This window comes from Eucyclogobius newberryi, unplaced genomic scaffold (genome assembly GCF_026437365.1).
Source record: "Eucyclogobius newberryi isolate DKJ021-1_F unplaced genomic scaffold, fEucNew1.0.hap1 SCAF_8, whole genome shotgun sequence".
NCBI lineage: Eukaryota > Metazoa > Chordata > Actinopteri > Gobiiformes > Gobiidae > Eucyclogobius > Eucyclogobius newberryi.
This window is the reverse complement of record NW_027316500.1, coordinates 13,519,479-13,529,842: the sequence shown is the minus strand read 5'-3', so window position 1 is coordinate 13,529,842 and position 10,364 is coordinate 13,519,479.

Genomic DNA, 10,364 nt, shown 5'->3' with positions numbered 1-10,364 from the left:
AAAATGATTAAGATATTATTTTTGTCAATATCACCCACCCCTACTTATTGCCATAGTTTTTTGTTTTGTAATTAGTTCAGTTTTGTTGAAGTAATTATTGCATCATTGTTGTTGGTTTGTTTATTTAACATTTATCGTCATTACAGTTCTGTTTATGTACAGTTATGAATAAAGTTTGGTCCGAACAATATAACATATCAACCAAAAATGTTGAAATATAACATGCATTTCTCGCCCTATAAGGACTCAATTTTGGATTTAAACACTTAATTTTCAGTACTTGTGATATATATCGCATGTAACAGTTCAAGAATAGAAGACCTTTAAAGTGTCAAAACTGTAGATCTTGGTGTGTCTTCATTATCGGACCGAGGGACAGACGAGGGGAAGAGAGACAGAGAGAGACAGAGAGAGGAGAGAGAGAGGAGAGAGAGAGGGGACTGAACTCCAGGAACTGTTTGAATTACTCCTGAAGTAGGTCTTGTGTGACATCATAGTCTGGCAGCTGTGTGGGGCAGAAACGCCTCTATAAATCTGAGCAAACGCCAAGAGAGGAGCACATTATGAGGCTATAACACAAGCCTGTCAGGGCATTTAAGTGTTAATTATTCATTTTCCCTCCCTCATAAATTTTAACGGGAAGCTTTTGTGATTAAAACAAAATACCTCCACAAGAGTATCCTTTGGGAACTGGCATGCTTTAAGCCTTTTTAAGAAGTTGAATAATTACGGTGCGCCATAAAAATGATCCCTGGAGGGGACACTGTCTATTTTGGACTCTTTAGTTAGAGCCCTGGGATGTTGTGGTTTAAGTCAACTCTAGTGTGCACAATCAGGCCCATAAAAGACCTCTAAACCCCATTTTGCTCATAAAATATTCTACTAAAGAGGGAGCGCTAATTGCCTAATGATCATGTTAGTGTACATTATACTGCCTACATCAGGTAGAGGTTTATAAAAGGCAATTTCCCTTTAATTAATTTAGAGGATGTTAATTTGATGGCTATTCAATGGCTGTAATAATCCACTTATCCTTCACATTGCTAATCTGGACTCACTTGCGCACTCCTGGCTTTCCCGCAGACCCTGTGTAATCAGGGACAATACATTAGCATTTTGAACGTGGCGTGCCCGATTACCGTGGCTGATATGCATGTCCTGACATTTTCCTTGGATTAATTGGTTTGTTCGTGTTTCTGAAATAGTCAGAGTTGAGCCCCCAGCCCATTAGACATTGCCACTAGATGTCATAGTATTAATACATGGCTGCACTTTTCAAGATTTTTCCTGTGAATTAAGTGGGGTATTTTTTAACTACATTCTACTTTTATGATTACTATCCATCGTACACCTTAGTCCATTTATATTGTGTCCCAGTCTGACCTCTTGCCCAACCACAAAACCATGCTATTATAATTTTTCTCACTGTTGAACAAGACGGTTTAGTCTGTCTCGTCGATCACAAAAGGCAAAGTGTCTTGCCGGATTCAAACTCACGATGCTGCGTGTGTGCTATCCACTCAACCAGCGAGCCACACAGAACATAGAATGTGACCCAAAGAGAGCAAAAAAGCACGAGCAACAATCGAGTAGCGTTAAGGCACATATTGTGTATCAGTCCCATTTGGTCCAAAGTCTCACAGATAAGTCAGTTTTAAGTCGAAAAATATTATTTTTTATACTTTCAGTCCAATATTCTATTATTTCATACATTTGTTTTGACTCTAAAGTATCTTTGGTGTTTCGACTTGATTTGTTTTGATAGACCAAAGCCTTTGTAAGTTATTATTTATGTCCCTTTATTGGCCTTAGTGAAAATTAATTTTACCATTGAATAAAGTTTTTTATCACCGTGCTTTAAATGCCCGGCACTTTGTGGATGAGCTCTCTTTGAAAAATAATAAGACTTGTCTGAATTCCCTGCGGATATTATTAAAAGTAATTAAGCGATAACGGCGTCAAGGTATTAGCCAGCCCTGACCTTATTTGAAAGTGGCTCATTTGACATCCATGGCATTCTGTTCAGGTTTATCACAACTTCACCATTATCCCCGTAAATGACCGTGATAAAGAAACCCAGTGAGCCATTTTGTATCAAATTTAGTCAAATAATTTCACTCCTAACAAATCTGCTGCAACACAAAAGCATGGTATTTTGGGCAGGTTGTACATTTTATCAGATTTATTACAATTATGATTTGCATATTTTCTTTCCTTACTTATCAGCTTTATTCCCCAACCACGACGTTTAAAGGTGCACTATGCAAATTTTCTAGTGGGGATTTTTACTTTTGTCAACCCATTTTCTGTTGTGTCATTAAATTGAAAATGTCTCCCATTTTCTTAAAGTTAACTAAATTAATCTAGCCCACAATTTGTGCTGTTCTTTAATCTTTAACAAAAAGGACTGCTATATTTATACCCACATGGATTTGTATCAAGGTCTTTTTCGATTCCACACGGACGCCTATTGAACTTGAAGCTAAATTTCCATAACTTTTATTTTCACACACTTGTGCTGGGGTTTTGCACTGACCCTATGTGTCCTGGGGGATCTTTGATTATTCCAACACTGAGACCTGAATGTGAAAACAGTTGCTTTTGATTGAGAGGCTGCCGCGGCGAAGCGGATACGGTGGACAGATTCAAGGACCTTGGCGAAGAGGCGGAGATGTTTCTCCTTTTTGCTTATGCATCAGATTAAAACCCAGGATGACACACTTTGAAGGCTGTGGAGAAAATCTCTGCAGTTTTATTTTCATGATGTGCATGCTTATGGTGAGGGTGAATATTTGTGTTTATTGTGGAGGAGAGCGGTTTGTAACTGTAGCTCACACAAATAAACAAATCATCCATGCAGTCATTTCATTTCCAAAGCAGATGTTCGATATCTATCTCTAATTTGTATGTCAGAATCAAAGCACCTATACAGTATGTTTGAGGGCTGCGGTGGTGAGCAGCAAATTGAGTACCGTCACTTTTAAAGAGCTTACAAGTTGTCATATTGATTACACTCTGCTCCTCCGTAATATTTGAAGCCAATTAAACAGACGGATATTTCACGAGATCCATCCAACCCAATCTTTGGAAACACTTTACAGTAACTACTTTTAATAGCCTTAATAACGCTTAAACAAAGGCTTGATTTTTTATGACGAAGTGGTTTGTCATGAATGATTCAGGTGTAGTGACCAATTCATTAAAACCCTAACTCCTTAATTTATTACCGTAGTTACTAAGACTTTATGAATTAAATTAAGTTTTTTGGTGTACATTTTATATTGTATTGTGATTCCAATGTCTTCATTATGTTTTTGTAAAGCACTTTGAATTACCTTTGTATGAATTGTGCTGTATAAATAAAATGTGATTGAATTTGATAAAGTATTTATTCCTAAACAAATTCTTTAGTCTTTTTGTCATACTTTATCAATGCTAAACAAAGCTGGGGACACACTACACTATCTAAAGATGTGTCTTCTATTATTTCTATGGTATAACGTAGCCCTTAGATAGTCATTATCATTCTTATTATTTATGATATGTTCATTATAACCAGAGTATTTTCATGGCCGTTCCATGGTTGGGTCATTTGTAATACGTGGTGAAGAGGTGCGTGTCCTTGTTTAGTTATTTGTGTGGGTGCAACAGTCCAGGCCGTAACTGACAACATTCTCTGCAACCTGATTTTCACTTTCCATTTTCAGTCGCTGTAATAAATATGAAACTTGGAAAAAGCCTGGAGACGGATGCTGGAGACAGCTCAGTATTGAACATGTTACAGTTTCACGTGTTCTTGTCTTAATAATATTAAGACAAGAAATAATATTATTATTTCTCCTGTTTCAACATCCAACTTAGTCACGTTTTAGGCTGGATGAGATTATGCATGTCATTAGAGTTATATGTAATTACAATACGTTTCTTTGTACTTAAAGCCCTTGATACAATTGAGGATATTCAAATCCAGTTTAAAAACACATAGAACATATTCATAGCTCACATATGATGAGCATGAGCTGGAGATGTGATCCAGGGCAGTTCTCGGCACAGGTCACATGAACCCTCTCTAATTTTAATGTCTGTGTTACTAATGGAAGAGTATTCTCCATGATATAGCATTTTAAATGGAGCTGACCGAATAGTAAATGAACCACATCCATCTCGGTGACACTGCAGTGCGGTCTTCTCTCCAGAATCATCTCCTCATGACCTTGCTATTTAAAGTTTTTCTCCTGAAGCTGTGTCTTTAGCCCAAAGAGCTACAATTAATCATCAGGGATTCTTCAACAAACAGAAAAAAAGACACACACACACTGTTAAATGTGGCGACTAGGAGAACATAAAGATGTGCATTTATTTTTCCAGACTAGTGGGAATAGATTTCAAACCATGCCCAAGACAAAGCAAGTAAAAGTGTAATTTCATGGCTTTGCTGTCGATCATTGGCAATTTGAGTAGGCTAAAGTGAAGCCGTGCATATAGATTTGAATAATAAGAACAATGAATTCACTTCTAAAGGATAATATACTGTAAAGTGAGGTATTATCCATTATTTGACCCCATTTCTGTTGAACCATCACATTCCTCTCGCTCTTCTCAGTCGCCCCGATGTATTTGTGTGATCAGTAACTTATCTATCGGAGGACACAAACTGCACTGCGTCAACAACATAGGGACTTTCCGGGGTTCATTACTGAATCCAATTATTTCCAAAAGCCCAAAACAACCTGAATGTTTTTGAGAGATACATGTATATAGCACATAAATATTCATGCGGTTAATAAGGAATACACCCTCGGAGCAATGAACAAATTGCGAGATATCCACAAATATTCAAAAGCAGAAGCCTCAAAATGTTTTTCTATCATTGAGCCACAACACAGCAGCGTTCCCATAAGAGACGTTTGTCCTGGAGAAACAACTGCGATATGTTTCAGCCTCAGGACTTCGAAAGACCTTGTTTGGTTTACTTCAGAACAACATTCGAAGAGTTGTTTCAAGAACTCACTTTCCCCATATACTTAAAGAAGATGCTTTTATTTGGTATATTTATAATTCATGACACCTGTGGATGATTTATTTCTAAAACTTTGCTCTAAAACAACGCTGCAAAGCCCAAATTTGCTTGTTATGTCTCCTCTAAGTTCAAGAATGAAGGAGGCATTGATTCACCTTCTTCCATTTATATCCTGGACAGTGAGCAAGCTGCAAAGAAACAAAACATCTATTCAAACCTAATTGGAAATGGGATTTTCAGAACTGAAAGTACTTACAGTAAGATTCTAATTGTGCTGAAAGATGTTTGTGCCAAATGGAACACAAGCCCTTCATGTGCAGAAGCTGGAACGATTCTTTGCACAGTATTGAAGGCTATAGTCAGTTTGAAGGTCTTGACTATAAACAGAAACCTGAGGGGGAAAAGGAAAAAAAAAGAAATAGACTGAACATTGAAATCATGTCACGATTCACTTTAGACCCATGTTTTTGTCCATTGTATTTTCATGTTTTGCTTCATCTTAAAATCAAACATTTTACCCATTTGAAAGAGCTTTTGAGTTTTTCAGATCATGTTCCGCTTCTGCACACGACTTTACAACATGTACAAAGTGTGTTTCTTAATCGGTTTTATTGTACTACCAAAAACATGCACTAAAATGAATAAAAGAGACAATTATCTTTTGTTTTGAATTGCTTTTTTGTGAAAAGCCTCTTCCTTTTCTCACCGTTATCCAGCTGTATTGAGATGCATTTGGCAGATGTCATTTGATTTAGTGATTCTGTGATTCTTTGATTGATGCTGGTAATTTGAGGAAGTCAATGAAACTGTTTCTGTTGCTAAGCTATTTTAGATTTTGTTGTAAAATTAAAGAAACAAAATGCAAAATTATGATCTATGTATAGTTTAATAACAAATACCTGAAAAAAACAAATATTTCAAGTCAGTTTAACCTTCCTAAAGATGTAGATGGAGTAAAATAGAGTAATAATCACACACAGGACCTATATTGTTACTGGACTGAGACCTCATTTACAGCATAAGATAATGACAAACTTCTGAGTTGGCAGCTCCGTGTTGTGCTCTGGTCTAATGGGTCTCAGTTATCATAGAGGCTTTAAACTAATGCACACGTAGTGGAAGTTATACGGCACAGCTGTACAGTCAGTTTGAGACAAGCTATAAATATATTATGAAGGAAATAGTCCTACAGAAGTAGAACAGAAAAACTCCATTGTTATACTCCTTTAAAATTATGCTAACGCTAACAAAAAAGACACAACAGCTTGATTTGAATAGAAATGGTATTTTAAGTACCGGTATTAAAAACAAATAAAAGTTGATGGAAATGGATACTTTCACAAAAGGAATCAGAGAATGTTGGGATTATTTGATGATACATTTATGGTGGTTGAAGAAGTGTTCAATTTTAAACTTTAGAAAAGTTACAGATACAGTACATGCAGGGGTGTAACAATGATGTCACTGTGTTCCACGATGATGTCACTGTGTTCAACAATGATGTCACATGTTTTTGTAATTGGAGGAAGTTTGTAAACTCACATCATAAAAATGCACATTCACGGAGATCCAGTTGTTTTCTTTATCTTGTCATTTTAAACAACAAAATAAATTCTCCGTGTCTGACATTCCTTTTTGTTCCTTTGTGCACAAAACTACTCTCCTACTAGCTCCTCAGCTCGTCCATGGGGGCACCTCCCTGCCTCTACAGGTGCTAAGATAAACCTGATTGCAGGGGAGGAGAGACCACAATCTGCAGGACATCATAGACATTTCAAAACTCAAATTGTATCTCAAATGGAAAAATAATATAAACTGCCTCTAACACTCTTGCCCCTAAATGTCGCAGCTTTACCATTTTCACACACTAGAGGGAGCCATTATTACCATGTCACAAATTAACCAAAATAGCCAGTATATTAGAAGAAGTTACGACCGGCACATGTCTTCAGACAAGTTAAGGTCAACCAGAAGAACTTATTTTCAAATTATAGTTCAACTTTCTTGTCTTTTACTCTGCTTGTTCCATGAGCAGACAAAGTTTGTTTATGGGTCATTGCAGAACATCTATTTTAGTTTTAACCATCACACTTCTGACAAGACCCTCAGAGTCAGGGTACGTTTCTGGGACTTGGCCCATCAGCCAAGAGTTCCTTGGTGCTGCATTATCCACTTGTCACTGCATTATCCACAATGTCACAGTGCTACATTGAATGTTCATTTAGTGCTGCCCGAGTTTATGCTGAAAGTACTATACTGTACTTCGTTAATTTCCGCCTACAACCACGTTCCAACAACATGATCCAAAGTTATCTGGACACTCTATAATCTTGGAAGAGCTTTGAGCGTTCTCAATCAATGCACATCAAACTATAAATAAATGCATTCTTACACAGTATGACATTTGAACAGAAGGATCTCATTATGGCGTAGGTTTCACTGTCAGCAAATTGTACTGTCCAATGCCTCACAATCCTATATATAAACACAGGTGACAGCTGACTGATACGGCTGACATTGATTGGTAGCTACAGCACATTAGAGGCACATCTTTTATCAGGCGTGTCACACTGGCCAGTCGACTTTAGTGAGCGATGAGTTACGGAGACAGGAAGCAGCATCATATTTTCCTCATTTCTGAAGACGCTAGTTCCACCCCCTTTTCTATTGATTATCCGAGTAAAAAAGAAACAACAATATCAGTTTGTGAATTGTAAATGCATTTCCCGTACGACTATCTATTGGACAGGTAAAATGCACACTTAACAGATTGAGAGCTCTTTGTGTGTCAGTTTGCATTACAGCTGCGTGGTGCCCTAAAATAACACATCACATACATATTTCATTGTGGCCCTGTCATTCACAAGTAATTTAATCACATGAGTAATACAATCACGGTTACAGGCCCAGCTCTGGAAGTGGATTAGACTCAGAACAAATCAATCAGAGCTCTGTCAGTTTTGAAACGCAATAGAGCAATCAGCATCTGAAGTGAGCCAGTAAAAAAGAATTATACTTCAACTAATGCCACATGCAACTTCAGAGAAAAGGTTTTTGAATGGTTAAAATGCAGACGTAGGCCAGTTGGACAGTTCATTGATTGAAGTGTGTGTAGGGATTAACTTGTTTGAGAAATGCCTAATTTATTCAGTGGCAGATCGAATGAGATTGAGGGACACATCAATATGTAAATATATATATATATATATATATATTACTTATTTTGTAAAGAAAATGTTTTTTATGACAATGGTTACTTAATCCCTCTGTCTGTGTCATCAATGTACAACATTCAACATTCCGAAAAGCAAAGACACCAGGCCCCTTTCACGAAACCGATCGGATAGTTGCCTTAAAAATGCCGAGCTCCACTTCCTGGCCAATTAATTCCTTATGGGGAATGAGTCTTGCTGAATTAATGAATTAGTGTAATTCATTAATTAACACAAAGCGAAGAGCAGGTTATAGATGGATAATGACAGGCAGCACGTTAAGACCCTATGTTCCATGTAAATACTTCACCTGAGGAAATCTATGTTTATAAAAGTAAGTGCTTGTGTCTCTAAGCTAATGCTAACATACAATAGATGTAATCAATAATGTCTATTTACACACTACAAACATAATTTTCTACAGTTTAAACATTAATATAATGAAATAAAGATGTTATCGGGTATCATTAATCATAACTATATCATGTAATTGAAATGGATCTTGATCCTTTTTTACATATTGGTTGCTAGTTAACAGTTGTAGAATCACCTGCTGCTCATGTCCAGGAAGTAACATGATAAATTGTATCAATATTGCAAAACTGGGAATAAATAGTCAACATTTTGAGTAAAATCATAAATATAATCATGTTAATTATTATTTAGTGAAATGTGTAGTCCAACCTGTCAGATGCACTTCAAAAGTAGCAGTGCTTTTACTTTTTGATTTGAGTGATTCCTGCACACTTTTAATTGGGTTTCCAGCTAACTTTTTGCACTCTTGCCAGCAAAAGACATATCAGCCCCTGGCTCATACACACAGTTTCACATGACCCTGATTTGAACTCGGACTATGAAACATATGGTCGAAGTCTCAATTATGCAAAGCTTGGACTTTGTGCTTTTAGAAGGAAAGAGCACACTGTGTTATTTCCATAGAAGAAGACCTCTTTACCGATGTCTACAGTTGGATGACACTGATGACCGTAAAAAGTTAGCTATCTCTGTCATAGATAATTTAGTTTAAGGACGATACACAGCCAAATGGTGCTTACAGAATTGTGGGAGAATTATTGAAAATAGTCTTAGCACCTGGTTTAGGGATTAAGTAGAAATCTCCTATGTTTTTGAAAGCTGAATGAGTGGGCTGTCATCCTTTGAAATCCGGCTATATGGTGTCAAGGGAATTGGAGGCAGAGCGGCTCAATTGGAGATTTGAATGGAGTGTGCTGGAGCGTTTTAGGAGCGCACTGAGCCACAGCATAAAGACACTCCGGAGAGCTGCAGACGGAGAAGGAATAGAGCCTCTATAATTAGGAGCCCAGTTCAACATATACATGGAGGCAGAGGTTATACAACTATAGACACAAGAGTAACTTTTCATATATACCACACATGTGTAATATGTACTGAGTAAAAACAGTTCCTCTGGATTTGCATCAGTTTAAGCCTAAACCTGTTATTGTAAATATATATGTGTTAGGGCAAATGAAAAGTGTGAATAGTATTAGGATTTGGGATGAATAGAAATGTTACTTTATATCTGCCTCCATGAACACACAAAGCTCTTGTCACACCATCGGACAAAATTATGGCCACAAGGACCTGGAGTTTTTGTTTATAAGCGTTTTGTTTATAAGAGTTCTTCTATTAAGAGTGTGTTTTTTTATTAAACTTCCTATAAGTTATCTGTCCTTTTCCTCTGTATCTACCTGCGTTGCAACAATGAAATTTCCCCATGTGTGGACAATAAAGGATTATCTTATCTTATCTGTTCTTGGACAATTCATTTTTATTTTGTTCATAAATGACTCTGACACATTCATTCATGTTTGTGTTGTTGTTTGCTGATGATACAAGTCTTTTTTTAGTCAGGGAGTAACTTAACAGAAATAATGGCATGCATGGAAGATAAATTGTTAAAGCAAGAGGTTGGTTTGGAGATAATATATTGAGATTCTATGTTTAAATTGGGATAAAACAAAGCGGGGAAAAATTGTGCAACTGTGAAAATCGCCATTGATTAAGTTTTAATAGAGAGAATAACAGAACCTAAGTTTCTAGGAGTTATTTTGGAAGACATTTTATGTTGGAAATGCCATATAAAAAATCCCATATAAATTATACAAAAA